The sequence below is a fragment of the Nyctibius grandis genome, chromosome 1, assembly GCF_013368605.1.
Source record: "Nyctibius grandis isolate bNycGra1 chromosome 1, bNycGra1.pri, whole genome shotgun sequence".
Lineage (NCBI taxonomy): Eukaryota > Metazoa > Chordata > Aves > Nyctibiiformes > Nyctibiidae > Nyctibius > Nyctibius grandis.
Genome location: NC_090658.1, coordinates 105,759,668 through 105,777,573, shown reverse-complemented (window position 1 = coordinate 105,777,573; position 17,906 = coordinate 105,759,668). Strand labels below are relative to the sequence as shown.

At 46.2% G+C, this 17,906-nt stretch overlaps 1 protein-coding gene across 2 annotated transcripts in view; it reads right to left on the bottom strand.

Annotated features, from left to right (window-relative positions):
• Positions 1-17,317, bottom strand: part of ELOVL5 (ELOVL fatty acid elongase 5) — a 40,725-nt gene extending 23,408 nt beyond the window's left edge. The window contains exon 1 of one of the 2 annotated variants that reach the window (XM_068395390.1): positions 17,256-17,317. The gene's annotated coding sequence lies outside the window, so the exon portion shown is untranslated. Of the gene's footprint in view, positions 1-16,436; positions 16,518-17,255 lie in introns of those variants that run through there. The other variant, XM_068395398.1, reaches the window with a different exon arrangement.
• Between the last annotated feature and the right edge of the window lie 589 nt (positions 17,318-17,906).

Below are 17,906 nucleotides of genomic sequence, written 5' to 3'. Positions count from 1 at the left end.
TATCCCTCCTCCAAAAACTCAACGATCACGCTGCTGTTTGCTTTTATAAATGTACTGGAACAGAGAACACTCAGCTGCTTGAGAACTGGAAGACAGCACTGATAATCAAAGCTGTCAACCATTTTCTGTCCGTCTTCCAAAGCTGCCCAGTTTCTCCTTTCTATTCCCAAACCCTTAACTGCCCCTTGCATATATTCCTTTTGCTTTTCAACTTGCCACTAACCCCAGATTCCCTTTTTTCGCCCTTTCTGAATGTCCTCTTAGATCTCAAGCATGCTTGACATTAGAAATAAAAAGGAGTTTAAAATAAGCCACAGTCCATATTGATCTGAAAGCGCAAGTGCATTTATTTTAGGGGAAACCAAGTGAAACATGAGTGCTGTGGATTTTACACTTTAGTTTTGTTAAAATGCAAGGAATTATTTTTAAACTTTATTTTGCAACTGTATCTCTAGCAAAGCGATGCAGATTTTTGTCCCACCTTGCATCAGAGGCAAATCTTTCAGCCTGCTGCTGACTTGTCAGGACCCACAGTGCTGAGCTTTCATGCTCACCGGCAGCACCAGCAAAAGGAAGTTTAGAAATAAATGATTTGTATAAAACTCAGGGAAGAGTAAAAAATGCAGGACAAAGGAGAGAAGCTAGTCTCAAACAGTTTAACCTCAATGGTATTTCAAAACATTTGAAAATGCTGGAGGTTAAGGAAGACTTTGGCCAGTTAACCAGGGGGATGGTTACTTTTCCCATCATTCTACCCCCTCAAACACTTCAGTAATTATTACCTTCATACATAAACACAATTGTGGTAATTAAAGTATTTTACAAAACAAATACGAGAAAGAATACTGCAAAATGGAATAACTAACTGTGCTCATGTGGTTTAACCCCAGCTGCCAGCTCAGCCCCACAGAGCCACTTGCTCACTCCCCACCGGTGGGATGGGGGAGAGAATCGTAAAAGTGAGAAAACTCTTGAGTTGAGATAAAGACAGGTTAATAGGTAAAGCAAAAGCCTCACACAAGCAAAACAAAACAAGGAATTCATTGACTCCTTCCCATCAGCAGGCAGGTGTTCAGCCATCTCCAGGACAGCAGGGCTCCATCATGTGTAACAGTGACTTGGGAAGACAAATGCCATCACTCCAAACGTCCCTCCCTTGCTGCTTCTTCCCCCAGCTTTATATGCTGAACATGATGCTATACGGCATGGAATATTCCTTTGGTCAGCTGTCCCAGCTGTGCCCCCTCCCAGCTTCTGGTGCACTCACAGCCTACTCGCGGGTGGGGTGGTGTGAGACAAAGAAAAGGCCTTGACTCTGTGTAAGCACTGCTCAGCAGTAACGAAAACATCTCTGTGTTATCAACACTGTCCTCAGCACAAATCCAAAACATAGCCCCACAGTAGCTACTGTGAAGAAAATTAACTCTATCCCAGGCAAAACCAGCACAGCTCAATACCCAACACCTCACTAAACCAGAATCTAATAATTTTCAGAGAGGTGTTTTAAGACAAATCATAAGTCCTTGCAGATTTATTCACATTTTCCGCAGATTTAAACTAGCTCAAATGAAGATCTGAATGTCCCAGGACTAGGAGATTCGTTGTGCATTTCATCCCCTTGCGGTCAACAGCTCTTGCTGCGCCATGGGATAACCTCAGCCAGAAGGAGAACACATAGGACGACAGCCAAGGGGGAAGAACAAGTTGGAAGCAATCACACAAATGCACCCATGGAAGTGCTGAGAATCGGTGGCAAAGGGTACACCACTGCCTCTCCGCACCAGAAGGACACATCCAGCTCGAAACAAGGGTCTCTCCTGCTGCAAAGCCCCCATTAGCAGCAGCGGATCCAGCATACCTCAGCACTATGGTAAAATGCCTTCTGCACCAGCATGCATCGTCCTGGAATAACATGTTCAATGGGGTATCCTGTGCCCGGCCGCTGCGCCCATACCCCAGCACTGCGATACTGCAACTTCCCTGCTGCCGCCAGCTTATAGCACAGGGCTGTGAAGAGTAATAAAGGGCAAATTCCAAAAGTATTTACAGAAATAAAATGGGGAGGAAGAAAAGGCAAAGCACGCAGGTGTATTCAACTGCTGTGTTTGCAATAGCATGCAACTGTAAAATGTGCAAGGACACTGCACAGACAGCTCCCGGCTGGGGGGTAAAGAACTGGTTTAGTTGTTTTGTTTTGTTTGTTTGTTTTTTAAATGGGAAAGAAACAGGAGAGAGGATCTGTAGCAAACTAGATTAGATGGAAACAGTGAGAATATGTACAGGGCACAAGAGCTACAGGTTGAGTTTTTTGGAAGGCAGGCCAAAGCATGGCATTCGCTGTACAGCTTTGCTCCAAAGCCCTCCTCCCCCAGCAGCACCTGAGTGTTTATGAACAGCTACTGTTTTAATCTGAAGCTCCCTCTTTTTTCAAAAGCTGTGCTGGTATTGCAATAGGAAAAATGTTGCTAGCTGTAGCTCACAATGGCAAATTAGCCAGAGGAAGCCTGGGAAGCTAAAGAGAGAGAGCTGAGAAGATGAAGGAGTCAAAAGCTAAGCCCAGAGGGCCATAAGGGCTTCAGGTCTCCTTTCTCTTATTCAAGTGCCACCTGCACGAAGGTCTGAAAAATTCCCCCCTTTAATAAAGGGACTCTTCTAATCTCTGTTTGTGCACTTCACTCAAACCAACTTTTTACCTCCACAAGAGAAAAACAAATGTACGGTCCCCAAAGCCTACTTTAATGAGCCTTCTCTGTCAAAAGGCTGCATTTTCTAACAACAGAGCCAGTAAGACCACAGCCAACAGGTCCAAAGGACAGAGAAGCCCAGACTTGCATGACCATAACTAGCAGCAGAGTTCAAGAGTTCTGTGTAGCTTCAGGACAGTAAGCTTCAATTTACTTTTTTTTTTTTTAAATACCCACATCTCATAATTGCATATTAAAATTTAAAAGCAAGAAGTAGGAAAAAAAAGAGTTACAAGTGAGGCCATCCTCTCACATGAATCCTCATTTCCTCCAACACCCCACAGCAGCAGCACCACGTCTAAGCACCGAGAGAGCATCGGCCACCAGCCTACCCCTTCCTCCTGCAAAAATGCTGCTGCGCCGAGGTCTGAACGCAGGGGACATCTCAAGAATAAAACTGAAAGTATAGGACAGGTCTATAATTCTTGATTATCTTCTTTGCATTTATTAGCTTGACATATGCAAGCTTGCTAGCTGACCAATAAAAGCACCTGAAATTCTCATGCACATGTGAAAGACAGTACAAAGCAAGAAATGGCTGTGTGCAATTATCCAGTAAACAAGGTTTAGCTACAAAAAGGTTATCGGCAGTTCACACGCTGACTAGATACAGTGATCCAAGAAAAAGCTGAGAAATTAGAGGAAGACTATGAAAGCTGAGGGTGACAGTCACGAAGGTAATGCTACACCATGCAAATCTGACTAGCACAGGGATAGCAGTGCACACAAAACTCGGGTTGAGATGCCCTGCTAAGATGTGTAGCTACAACCTCTGTGTTCAGATGGGTAAACGATACCTTTTAGAGGATCACTCGAGTTCGGTAAACAGATCACACTGAAAAAGCACACACACGTGCCATCATTAGGCAAGTTACAGTATGTTAAGTATTTATTTGTGTGCTTGCTTTTATTTCCAGTCAGCATGGGGTCATACCTGGAACGCTACAGAAGAAGTGAAATAAGTGAGAAGTGGGCCATAACACACAAAAAAACCCCAACCACGTAATACATTGAATTAGTTACATTCCTCAATAAAACTGAATTTCTACACTTTTACCTAAAGGAAGAAAAGATGCATACTGACACTGTAAATGCACACCACAGCTTGCCTGGCTGCTGTTTCTTCATACAGCCAGCCACCCTACAAGACGTCAATCTTAAAGCTTTTCTATTTTCCTGCTGCACCCCCGTAAGACATGAGTTAATCCTGTACAGCTGCCACTGCACCAATACTTGGTGCCTTAATTTTAAGATGCTAAACATCATGCCAGACAGTACTGTTCACTGTGTACAGTTGTACTATCGAAAAAAGTCAGGCAAGTACGAATGACTGCTACGTTTAAAAAGAAGAAAGTACCAAAAATGTTACTTTTCCCCACCATCCAGAGAGCTAAGAGAAAAGAAAAAAAAATGACTCCAGATACAACTGTTATACCATGGCATGGTGCTGCTTAGGACAAAACCCTGCTGCTGGGTGCTCTGTTAAACCCCCTGCCTTCAAAACAGTAAAAAAAAAAAAAAAAAAAAAAAAAAAAAATAAAAAAATAGGCTCATCATTCAGAAAAGCAACCACCTTTGAAGATCTAATCTCCTTTCCAAAGGATAAAGAAGTTAACACTATGTAAGGCAAGATTTTGACCTTGTTTTCTTCCTGCCAAGGACTGACGAGCAGTACTGAGAGTGAAGACTACCTGTCCTCGTAAAGGGGCAGAAGATGATGAGACAGGAGATTTTTCACAGATGCATGTCGGATCATTCCCTCCCTTTCCCTTCTTGTACAAGGGCACTCAGCACATCTGTAAACGAAGTGTTGCCAAAACCACACAGCTAGCTGATGGCATTTCTGTTACAGAAGCTCGTAGCTGAAAAGCCTGGTGGGCCCTGAGGAGCTGAAGGTCCTTACCTGCACCAGACCTGTGCCAAACCAACCGCTGCCAAGAATCAGCAAGTTTCTCGGTACCAAATCATTGGTGTAACAAGGGCCACTGAAAAAGATGACTGACTCCTGTAGTAGTTAGAAAAGAAAGCATTTCTACCCGTACATTTCCTCGGTTTGATGTCAGCAGCACTTTCCTAAATATTACTTCATCAGAAGACCCTGCTCCAGGACGCAAACACTGCAGTTTCTTATATTTTATTCTTTAAGAGGAGAAAGACCAACCAACCAATTAAAAGGAAATACTGTAGTGGTAAAGCTTGGTGTGATCTTCTCACTGACTCTTTCTATGATCTTTAAATAGACTACTGGAGGGAAAAAAAAAAAAAACAAAACAAAACACCACACTGTCCACACATCTGGCAACTGCCAAGCTGTTTTCTACAAGCTCATAATATAAAAAACTCAGGCGCCTGCAGAAGTCAGGTAGGGAATTCCAGAAAAATACGTTAACTCTTTTCTTTCAATAAGAGGCAACAAATTCCTGATGCCATGGAAACACCATTAAAACCTGTTTCAGTAAAGAACCCAGCTAGGCTGAACCCCCAGCTTGTGCCAAGGTGCAGAAGGTTTTACTACATTTGCTTCATACTTTCAAAAGCATCGGAGCAAAGGCAGGGTCAGTACTGTAGTTCGGTATAATACATCTGTATCAGATACAGGGACAAACCAATACCCGCACAAGCGGCAGGTGAGAAGTTTCCTCCATCAGCCTGCAGCTAGACTGTCCTCCGCAGGGCAGCAGTCCCGTGGAGGAGGGGGTACCAGATACGCCTCCTCTGCCTTGCCACTTTGGCAAAGTCTCTCTGGAACGTCTTTAGCAACTTACTCCTTCCTAAAGATAAGCAGCTCCCTCCACACAGGCATTTTTCCTGCTCACGCCTGTTACGGCGCTGGCTCATGCCCACTGTAACCCTCAGGCTGACAGCCACCACATCATAGAACCACAGAATCATTTTGGTTGGAAAGGACCTTTAAGATCATCAAGTCCAACCATTAACCTAGCACTGACAAGTCTACCACTAAGCATCACCTTACCCTGACTCCAACTGCTCCATTCAGTCAGGTCCATAGCTATATAACCGTACCCAGGGCATGTGGGGTGACCAGAAGCAACCACGAACAGCTTCTGACACTGCTGCGAGGGGTGCTTTCATTCCTTGCCTACCCTCTATCCTGCCTGGGTGGAGGAAAGCAGGGGGAAACTGAGGTAGCCCCAAAAAAAAAACAACCAAGCAAGATCAGCTTTAAGCTGGGTCCATCCCACCACCTGACTTAACTGCAGAAGAAGCACCGGCATGAAGTGGGCACATGCGCGTGACCAAGAGGTCTTACCTGATTGAAGCCGAGCAAAGCCATCACATTGCTCCTGGCAAGAAACGAAGACCATAACAAAAAGAAAGGTAAATAAAACAGACAGACAAAAAGAAGGATGCAGAATTTTTAAACCAGAATTCTCAAACGCTATTAAGAGAAGGCCAAAATAAAATGCATTGCACACATGTCATTTTACATATAGGAATGGTTCTAGTGAAAAGTGCAAGAACTGCAGAAAAAAGAAAAAGTGAAATAACAAAAGGTCATACAGTATATGCTAAGGTCATGCAGAGCTAATTTACAAAGATTTCTTAACTATAATCGTAACAGCATGAACTGACAGATTATTGCACTGTAAAAAGCAAACAACAACAACAAAAAAAACCCTGAAATGTTCAGAATACAAAGGAGACAGATTTTAAGATACGTTGGCATGTTTCTGTCTTGAAAACTGCAGGACTAAGGATGGTCTCAAGGCAGGTCAGATGTAAGAGGACAGGACTCAAGGGCAAGGAGGAGAACGTTAACCATCAAGAGACCCAACAGACAGAGACCAACAACAGATTTAATCCAAAAAAAGGCAACTTGAACGTTTTATTCAATCTAGACACAGCGGAAGTATTCCAATAGAAACAAAGCTCATAAAAAGAAACACACACACAAAAAAGATTGAAATAAAAAGCTAAACAGACAGTGAATACAACCGAAAACTCTTACTACACCCTGGTCAGCCTGCAGCTGAGGACCTTCAAGACAGAGAGGAAGGATGCCCTTTAATTCTCAGCCTTAAAGCATGTTATACTGTAAGAAACGATAATCACCAACCTTATTAATGATTTGAGACACATCTGAGTGCAGTAGCTTAAGACTAAATTTCACTGGGAAGTTTGATTTTCTGATAATACCAAATATTTTTCACTTGATGCCCAAAGCTTGTAATTAAATTCATTATGTGAGGGAAAAACACATTGCTAGATAATTAGAAAGTGATTTACACCTGGAAATTAAAACTTTCTCCTTTACTACGCTGCTGACAGCAAAGTGAAAACCTAAACTACAGCATATTTTATAAGCGCTCATATTTTGCCAGTTGTGAAAGATAGGAAAGAATTAAGTTGCGTTTCATCAGCCACACTTGTAAAGCAACTCTTTAAACTCTGGGCAAAAGACAAACTCTTCAGCCTCTACAGTAAAACTCTGTGCACATCTATTACACAGACGGCAATGCATCAGAAGTTGCTCAGCAGGCAAACCCAAGCCTTTACATTCTGAGCGCACCTATTTCGTGTCTGTTTTGTACAGACAGTGTAGGATACAAAATGATGCTTCAGGCAATGAAATTGCTTATTCATGTTGGCAGCTCTCTGACAGTTTCTCCCTCCGGTATCTCGCCACAACCATGGCTCTATTGTTACTGCATGCTAAAAGCGAAGCGTGCTTTTGTGCAAAAAAACCTCTTTCATGAACCAATTTTTCAAGTACCAAAAGACAGTTCCAGTGGTTGGAGGTTATTTTTCCACAATGTTTTTATCTCCCTGGAATACAAGTCCTCCACACAGATGTGTCATCACTAAAATAAACAGCAGAGGAGTGACTCTTCATTTAAACAGACCTATTATTCTGGACCAGGGAAGCTAAATGCTCAATTTCACAGCCTCACATAGAACTGGTACGTGGTGGAGGAACAGAGGAAGGAAAAAAAAACCCAACAAAAAAACCCCAAAAAACAGATGTGGTTAACATTCTGCTCTCACGGTAATGATTGACAGCTTAGGTGGGAATCTGGCAGAGGTCTCAGCAGAGCAATGCTGCTGCAAGGAGGGACGTGTCAGAGCTGCTGATGGATGATTAGGGCTCCTTTATCGGGTCAGCCCCAAACCCAGCCCTGCTCCTCTGTTCTGCAAAACAACCTCCCAGGGCATCGGGTGAACAAGCTTTTAAAAGACAACGCTTGAAAAACAGCTACGGAGAGAAATATGAACCTGAGAAAAGGAGCAATAAGGAAAAATGAAGGGGAGAGCGGGATAGAAAACCCCTTAACTTCATAGCTAAGCTCCTTCACACATGCAATTGGCAATTCTCTGGCAGCCCCTGTCACTATAGGCTCAAAGACGGTCATCTCCTCGCAAGGCCATGTATCTCTCCTTCAGAGGCAACACAGCACTGAAAGTTGTAAAACACTTACTTCAAGACGATCATTTTTCATACGCTGTAAACGGTGGTTAAAACCTGGCGACATCCCCATGTTCTCACCAAGTGTGTCCTTCGGGACTCAAATCTGTATTTTAACAGCTACTTAAATGTACATTTTAAGACATAAAGTCAATCCCCACAAACGCTTAGAAAACTGAACTGTGCTAAATGGAACTGATACCTGTGTTGGTGCATCATTTAAGCATGATGTGTTTTGTGAAACCAAGAAGTATTCAGTCTGCACAGCTGGGAATCCATGATATCTCTGCTATTGCTCAACTAGAGTTTAGGTTTGAATAGCTTATCTAAATGAGCTCTGCACTGAATTTAGAAGGAATTAGAAGCCAATTAGATGGACTTCAAAAAATGAGAGAAAAACCTTTGAAAACAACATTAGCAGCCCCTTCCTGTACCTTAATGCAACCACTTAGCAGTGCTGATAGAACAAGAAATCAATATAAAGAAGTAGCAAAGGATGTTATTTTTGTTCTGCAAGGCATGGCCACACTCACAGCCTGCTTTTGCCTGCTTTAAAGAGAGATGACGATGGTTTTGAAAGGGCAGAAGAAAGGGTAGGGAAGTTAGAGGTTCTGGGAACCTGTCAAGTAAAAGTGGAGGATCAAGTATGGCCTCTGGAGAATTACTCGGGAACCTGACGAAGGCTGCAAAATCAGAGGACAGAGCTACAACCACTTAAACTCTCATGACAAGTGGTCTGACAACGTCATTGGCTCTAAAACTGCCTTACACCTATGCACAATTTTTACCTACAAGCAAGTAGAGGCAGCAGCAGCAGCTCATGCATTAGCAGGGCAACAATCTACACTGAAACACGGTGGCCTTTCTGTGACGACCTGTATTATTATTACTTTTTCTCCTCATTTTTAACTGAGCAGACAAGGCTTCCCAAATGAAGACCTTACTGACTTGCTTAGTGCCGTCTCTCTCCACCTCTATGTAATGGGTCTGCCACCCTATATATTGCTGGTGTTCCCTCCCACTTGTGTTTCCCTCTAGCCCTTACACAGCATTTTAACCTCCTGCAGACGGTGACAGGGACACCCACCCAAAATTTACCAGCCCATGGTCGAGTCCGGCGGCCAGGGCCAGGCAAGCCCAGCCACCTCTGCTGTAGCCGGAGCGAGAGGCTGCAGAGGTGACCGTGGTGTAAGCTGTGCCTTCCGAGTGGCACGCAAGTCAGAATTCAATAAAATATGAAAAAACCTGCTCAAATCTGTCGCAAGAGGCTTTTCTGCTTAGGCCTGTTAAGGAGGCAGAGACAAATCTGTAAGTAATGAGGCCTGCTGGACTAGCAGCTTATTTTCTATCACTATATCACCTACGTTAATAAAAAAAGAAAATTCTGAACGGCGTTACAAGTGCGGGTATTTTCCCCATTAATCAGCCTTCGTGCACGCCGTAAGTCAAGCTCACAAGGCTAATGTAAAGCTTAACAACACGCCAAAAGGCCACTGTACACGAGTGAACTGAGGGACACGCAAGGGATAAATGCATGACCCTAATTTAGGACAAACAGCTGAGAGCTTGCACTGGTTCACAGGGTCTGTGATCAGCTAAGGGCAACCTCTCCATGTCAACATTGCAGAAGAGAAATGAACCACCAAACCAGAGTCAGACATTCACCACAAGCATCTGCTACCCTGCAGTACACATAAGCATATACACAAAAATGCAAGCACAACTATCTTTGTGTCCTTTAAAGCCAAATCCAGATTCCTCTGCCTCTACCAACATTGTCCTGCAGCTACCACGTGAGGTCTTGCTCAAAAGCATGCAAGCAGACACGTGAATGAACTGAACATGTATATGCTTTTCAGTGAGCACACGTGCCATGCACCCAAACGAACGTGCCATTTGACCTTCAGCACACGAAAAGGTTTCTCGAGTTTCTTTTTCTAAAGGGCAGGGCGATGTTAAACATTGGAGAATGTCATCCTCCTAACCCGCTAAAGGTTTAATTATTGTTATTTAAGTCAAAGGTTCTCCCTACTGTTTGGCTAGGAGATGATTCTCAAAATGATGATTCAAAACATCAGCATTTTTAAAAGCCACCCGGGAGCAGGAGATAATCCTTCAGTAAAAGGTTAACAGAAGCTTTCTGATTAAATTATGTACATAGAAATAGCACATATAAGGGGAAGCCTATAAAGATTAAGGTATAAAGGTCTGTAGTTTCCCAAATCTTCATCAACTCAAGTGAAACCAAACCTGAGGACACAGGACCAGTTCACGAACTAGACTCCTATGCTCGGACCCCTATGTTGACAATTGATAAAGTAGTGGCAAATGTACAATTAGATTTCTTTTGCTCGTTTCTAAGAGCTTCAAGACCTGATTTATCTTCAAGACCTCTATCTGAATATGGATGCCATGGTTTTAACTCAGCAGAGGCAGAGGAGCTCCCCCACCAAGCTGCAGTCTGCGCCAAACCCACAACCATACGGCATCTAAGGGAAGAAGGCATTTTCCCATAACAAGCACTTGCCAGGGGCTCCTTAGCCAACAAGGGCACAGCAGAAACGCTGCCCTAATCCAAAATGCTTCCCAGCAAGTTTGTAACAGCATAAAGGGCAGGGGGGAAAAAAAAAAAAAAGAAAAAGAGGAAAACAGGCACCAATGCAAACTTGCATGCTTATGAATTAATTAGCTAAACATACGGCCTAAAACCATAAGATACTTTGAGGTATATTTGGTTTCATAAGCTAAGCCACATTATTCTGCAAATTAATACTTGTTAGTTTTCGTCTAACACTGGCAACATCCTTAAGAACCGTGACACCAACAGAAACATCCATCAGCACGCATATGCCTTAAAAACTAAAGTGTTACTTGAAATCAAGGCTACGTCCTTTTAGAAATCAAGTCCACGTTTTACAGCAGAGAGCCTGAACTTGCACATAGGAAGAAAGCAATTACCTTCCAGTCACAGCAAAGACAGCCAGCAAGAAGAGAAACAGTCTTCTCAAGGTCACCGAGGGAGAGAAGCGCTTCCAAGCGATAACAGAAGAGGAACAGCCACTTTGTTCAAATCGCTGACCCAGTGTCTCAAAGAGTAGGGATATGTAGGGATCAAAGAGCAGGGCAGAATTTGAAAACGCAGGGAAAAAGGTTTATTCCACGTTTGTTGTAGCTTTGCACAAGCAAGTTTTGTCTCCTGTAAATGTTAGTGCAACTCAGCGTATTTAGTCATCGCTCAAAGCATCTCACTCAGCAGGCAAATGTTCGGTATGAAGCTTTGACACAGAGGTCAATTAAATCCAGACAACTTCAGCATAAATACAAATGCATGGAAGGCTTTTACATTTCTACCTGCTCAGTATGCCATTGGTCATCAACAAAGCAATCATTAATGAAGCATAACCACTACAGCTAATAATGCTTTAATAAGGGCATGCAAAATACCCAGATGCAATGGGATGCTGAGACCAACTCTTAATTCACAGCACTGGGTTCAGCGTAAGTAGCATGATTCATTTGTTCTCGGAGAAGTGACAATTACACTTAGCAGCATGCATCTGTAAAATCGCTACACCTGGTAAGGGAATTTATTAGACTGCCATTGTGCTTTCTAAATGCTGGACGCTTTTTGTTTCATACGAGTCAACCATTTCATCGAGGAAATCAAATAATTCTCCAACGCATCACACACAGCAGGAAAGCATTTACCGACCGCATACTTGTGGACAAGTTTGCTCTTGTGCTCTTATGTACCCTCTAAGATAATGTGTCCTAAATGCCAAAACACAAATAGAGAAACCAAGGCAATAAATTTTAGGAGATTAATTTCATTAAACAGATCTAGGGAGAGCCACTGTGTACACAGTCCACAGCAACTGTATGAGTTATCTCCATAGTAAGACTCGAGGCAGCATTTATTTGATTTGTCAATCAATAAAATCAATCCAGGTCACTGTTTGCAATACCCTTATCAAACAGAGATATAACTGCTGTTCCATCAGACTCAGGGAACAGGCTTCGGTGCCCTCAGGAACCCAGATATAAACCAGTTTTACCAATCAGCTCTTAGGAACTGCAGGGATGTCAGCCTAAGCAATGCCCTCTTAATCGTATTGCTGCAATACCAAATTTAAGCAGCCTCAGGAAAGGCCACAGCAAAGCAAATTGAACTGGAAATAAGTTTTTAAACAGACTAACTTCTATGTAATTCTTTGATTATCCTTTTCATTTGTCCTTGTGTGTGATCTTCCTTCTAAGGGGAAAAGTGTTTCCAACGCTAGCATGCATAAACCATTTGGATTGCAGGAGTCTTCTGCATTTTTAACACATTCAGGAATCACAAAACGAATTAGCGACTATATTGCATATGACAAAACAGCTACAGATTACAAGGATTATTGTTGGTTTTGCGAAGTGTTTGGATGCACACAGAGAAGTGTGCTCTGACTGGCACGCAGTAAACATCAATTTCTTAAGTCTATTATATAGTCAAACAGCTTTCAAAAGCATATGCTGCATCCTGGAAGAACATCACTTTGTACACTGTAAAAACAGGAAAACAAAAGCATTACTGCAAACAGCTGAGGCCAACAGCCCCAAAAGTATTCCTATGTTTTAAACACTTTTACAGATCTCGCCCTTATACGACTCATTTCAGACACAGCAATGAAAGAAGGTAATGAAAGAGGACTGAGATTAAGAGGACAAAATGAGCAAGTTGTTCAGTTACGCAAGGGAGGTCATAGCAAACAGCACCATCACCTATACATGCCCTGGCAACCTATATGAAGAGCTGCCAAATCTAAGTGGAGCTTTAGTGGCTTTGAACAGGCCACAGAGTTTGTTTGTGACCCACCTCAAGACAGCATGTCACTCATGGCAGTAAAAAAAAGCCGAGAAATAACAGGTAGAGGTATTTGTGGCTCTGCTCCTCCACAGTGAAAAAGCATCCCTGCCTCTGTTTGTTCAAAGTCAGAGAACAAACCCTCCATGAATGGAATAGAAAAAACACACCACCAAGAGCCCATCTGCTCCAAAAAGCTTTCCCAGTCCGAAGGAGCGTCTCTGACACGACCCGTCCCAGGAGACAACCCTGCACACAACACGGAAGCTCTGGCTTCTTGCTGCCACGGCGGGAACCCTTGGCCAGGCAGCAAGCAGAGCGCTGCCCAAGCCATCTCCTGCACTGGTGGCAAGGTGACACCCAAAATGCCACCGAGCCCACCCTCCCACCCTATCACTGCCCCACACCACCACACCGCTCCCACCCAGCCCGTTGGGCAGGAGCAGGCAGGAGCAAGAATCAACGCTCATCGGTGACATCCTTCTAGCACTAGATCCAAGAGGGACAGAGGGGACAACAGGACCCAGAGGCATGACACTAGTTTAACATGAGACCATATGCAATTGCTGTTTCTCTCCCTGAGATTTGTCTCAGGTGGGACACAGACAGTGTTAATTGGGAGACTCGCTTTGTCCACCACGGAGCCAGGACTGCTGAGACCACTAGCAGACAGGCAGCAGATAAGCATTTCAACCTTGCAAGCACCACCACCACCTTGATCTGTAAGGTGGTTTTTTTTTCTGAGTTCAGCAGAAACAGAAGCATTTGATGTTGCAATGTTTGCTGCCCAGCAAATGAGGAAGGTAAAGGAATGAGGTCAGCTCAGGACTTGAGAGCGTTTAACCAATTACCAGCTGAACATCACTTACAAGGAATATGCTCCCCAAGGGGCAGCTCTGGATCACTCTCAGTGCCAGGCTTTCCACCTGCAGCTGCTGAACTTGAGTACCAGGTCAGCCTGAAACCCTAAAATATGGTCAGTTCCACCACCATTTCAAAAATCTGAATCTTCAAACATATTTCCAAAAATCTGCTCCTGGTGAGTCGCAGAAGAACGAGCAATTAAAGCTGCTGCCCACAGGCCTCACGGATTTACAGTATTATTTCCAATTTAAATTTTTTTGTTCCGTTAATTGTATCTTCTCTAAGTTAATTCCTCTTGTAAACAACACAAAATGAAGGTCAGCAGGGAAAGAAGATATTAGACCAGAGAATTCAAAATATTTTATTTCAGCTCTGGCTGTACTAAAGGCAAGGAATGTAACAAGAGGAATTCTTGCTGAGAAACGTAAAGACAGCAACAACTTACCAAAAATACTGCAATAAGCATATACCCAAAGGCTGGTCAAACAGCACATAAAGTAAGTGTCCTTAATGATGCTATATTTACGTACCAAATATACATGAGTTTTGGTCAAAGATACTTCATTTGATCAGCTGCTGGTACAGAAAACACGCTAAACCACACCAAGTGCAACTGCTTTTTAAAAAGCACAGTGAGGCAGACACACCAACAGCCAGACCCTTCCCTGGCTTGCAAGACAAAGCTACATTGCGTATTAATTTCACTGTTGCTCTCTCTGGCTGCATTTGGATGCTAAAATACAAGAGACTTCTGTTAAATTTGTTCACTTACGATAAATTCACTTAGCTACTTATGGATAAAAACCACAAAGAAGTCCCTGAGTGTTTCCAGCTTGCATTCCATATGTAACATGTACCTTGTAAGAAATTGAGTGAAATCCAGCAAAATTCTGGCATGTCTTTTAGTGTCGTTGACCCATGTCAGCTGGCAACAGCATCTTCAAGGGCAAACGCACTCCCACCTTCAGCAATCTCGGCACAGTGGTCGTTTTCATCTGCTCCCCAGTCCATGTAAAGCTGGAAAGGGATCTCCACCCAGCTGACCCCAGCCTTCTCCAGGCACCACAAGTTGCAAAGGAAATCCTCATTCTGTGCGTGCAAATACAGCTCCCCCAGGCAGACCACATGCCTTGGCTGCTCACTGCTCTGAAAACAGACTATGTCTAGTGCACCTCAAATACATCAACACTTTTATAAGAAACCCCAGCTTTCATTGCTGAACAGATGACCATGCTTGCCACGGGCTTACTCTCCCTGACCCAGCTTCCACTTCTGCTAGCAGCGGGTGAGGATACACCAGTATTGATCTCTAGCTATGGAGTTTTCTAACATCAGAGAAAAATCTCAGGCTGTGACGGCACTGAAGGAACGAGGAGGGCTTGGAGTGAAATATCAGACTTGTATTGCAAAACTCTTCAGCGTTATTCAAAAGTTCATATTAAAAATAAACAAACCCCCTCCCGCTACGCTAGCAGCTTAATACTGATGCAGCAACATCGTTAGCCTGCATCTACAACAACTTCACAGCTGCAAAACCCTCCACCCAGCCAGGGCCACAGGCGATAATTTGCGCCGACCACTTACGGCAGGCCTGCAGCTGCCAGGTCCTGGGGGAGAGCTGCTCTGGCAGAGATAACCTCACCCTGGAAACAACATGGCCCAAAACTCCGGCGAAAGGCGAGCCACGCTGCCGGAGGCTCCTGCACGCTTGCCCTCCTCTGGTTTCAGCTGCAGGGCGTGTTTCCATTTACACAGAGCGGTTTCAGAGACTTCCTGATCGGAAGCATCCTAGCTGCAGCCATGCCGCTGCCTTGTTTTCCCTCGCCATCACTAGCAGCCGGCTGAGCTAGTTGCTCATGTTTTCTGCCACGGCCCCGAGTACTCTGCCGCTGTACCAAATCCCCCAGCACCAGTGATCACCCAAAGCACCGAGAATACTAATTAGCCATACAGGGCACTGCCGTTCAACCGTGGCTGGGACGCAGAGCAGGCAGTACACCCAGCTGCAGGAGGGAGAAACGCCACTTGTCATCTGCCAGGAGCCCTTCTTGCTGAGCCAGCCAAGGTGTTACTATTCCTGCCCAGGGCTGCAAGCAAAACCGGCCTTTTGTCTGCAGATTCAGAGCGTGCATCACCGCCCTAAAGCTCTCCGAGTCGGATCCTCAGCTGCTGTGTCCCTGGGAGGTGGGAGAGGGAGGAGGGCAGAAAATCAGCCAGCGCAGGCGGAGAAGGACAAAACACTTAAATGGCCCGGGGATGATACTCCCTATAACCTCAAGCGTTGCCAATTTCTAATGCTGCTGATGCCTGCGGGTTTCCAGGAGATGGAAGAGATAAAAAGCAAAGTCATAAAGTTTTTAAGAAAGTCCCTGCGTACGTATCCGACACACTGACACATTTCTATCGCATGCCCTTCCTTTTCGACTTCCTAATGTTGTACTCTTTAAACATTTAGATTTTAAAACGGGTAGGCACCTTTTAGGAGCACTGCACATCTCCACGGCGCTAGTTTAATGGGGCGGCTGCCCCGTCCCACAGACAAACCCCGGAATTACCGTACCGGCGGCTCCATTCCGAACCAGTAACGCGGTCAGGGGTGGCGAGCAAGATTACGGGCTCAGGAAAAAGAAGAAGTCTTCCCTTCCGAGCGGGACAAGACCTTCCGCCGGCACCCGGCCCCTCTCTCGGAGGCTGCTCACACCGGCAGCCCCGCTCACCGGGCCAGGCATCGCCCTCAGCGCAGCCGGGCGCGCTCACCGAGCTCCCGCGATGCACACCCACCCCCACCGGCGCCACCGGGGATAAAACGGGTCAGGGCTTTTTGTTCGGAGCCGTAGCAGCCCTCGCCCCCCACGAGCTCCCCGGAGAGGCAGCGCACGGCCGAGGGCCGTTTCATCGCCGTTAAACGCGGGCGGGGCGGGGCGGGGCGGGGCGGGGCGGGGGGGGTGTGGGGTGTTCCCCCTCTTCCTGCCCGTACTATTTCTCCCGACTCTGTTGCCCCGCTACGGCGGAAGGAGCCGCCGCCGCCCCGGGATGCAGTAGCCATGGCAATGCGAGATTGCATCATGCTCTTGACTAACTGCACCGGGGAAAGACGCTCCCGGCGAAAACCCTAGCCATTCCGCCGCCCCGTCCCGCCCGCCGCTGCCGGCCGCGGCCCCGCCGCTCGCCGCCGAGCGCCAAGTCCGCCTTCCGCCCCGCCGCCGCACTTGTTGCGCGCTCCGCGGAGCGGCGCCCCCCGCCCGCCGCGGCCCCCATCCGGTACCCGCCCCCCTCCTCCTCCTCCTCCTCCTCCTCCGGGTCCGGGCGGCCGCGCCGCATCCCGCCGCCGGTCGGGGAGCCCCGGCGCTGCCCTCCCGCCCGGGAGACGCGGCCCTACCTGGCGGCAGCGCTGGGGACGGCGAGCGAGAAGGCACCGGCTGGCTCTGTCACGCTGCGACGCCGCGGGGGCGGGGCCGGGGGCGGGCGCGGGGCGGGGGGGTCCCGCCCCCCAACCGGCCGTGGGCTGACTGTGACGTAAGAGTGGTGCGGGGGGCTAACGGGCGGCGGAGGAGGGGGCGCTATGACGTCACGGCCGCCGAGGGCCAATCCGGCGGCGGCGGAACGTTCGGGAGCGGGGCGGGGGAGTTGCGCTGGCTCCGCGGGGGGGCTCGCGGAGAGGCTGGTCCCGGCGCCGGCGGCACGTCAGCCCGCTGGCCGGGGGGGCCTGGGCCGCGTCCGGCAGGTCGAGCCCCCGTGTCCGGTCGTGAAGATGAACGGAATATGGAGCGGCCCTTGGTGAAGCTGGGGTCCTGCAGCCCGGGCCGGGGGAGCAGGAGGCCCCCGTGAAAAACAATAAGGGGACACGTAATTAAAGACTATCGTAATGAGATGAGCCGCAAGCATAAATCAAAGGTCACGAGCAAAGATCTTTTTCCTGTGTTTTGAGTAATGGGCTTTGCAACGTGATAACGATTTTGAATATAAGCTCTGGGTGCGATAAATACATAGGATTTTAATTCAGTCATCACAATGAACCCCTGGGTTTGTT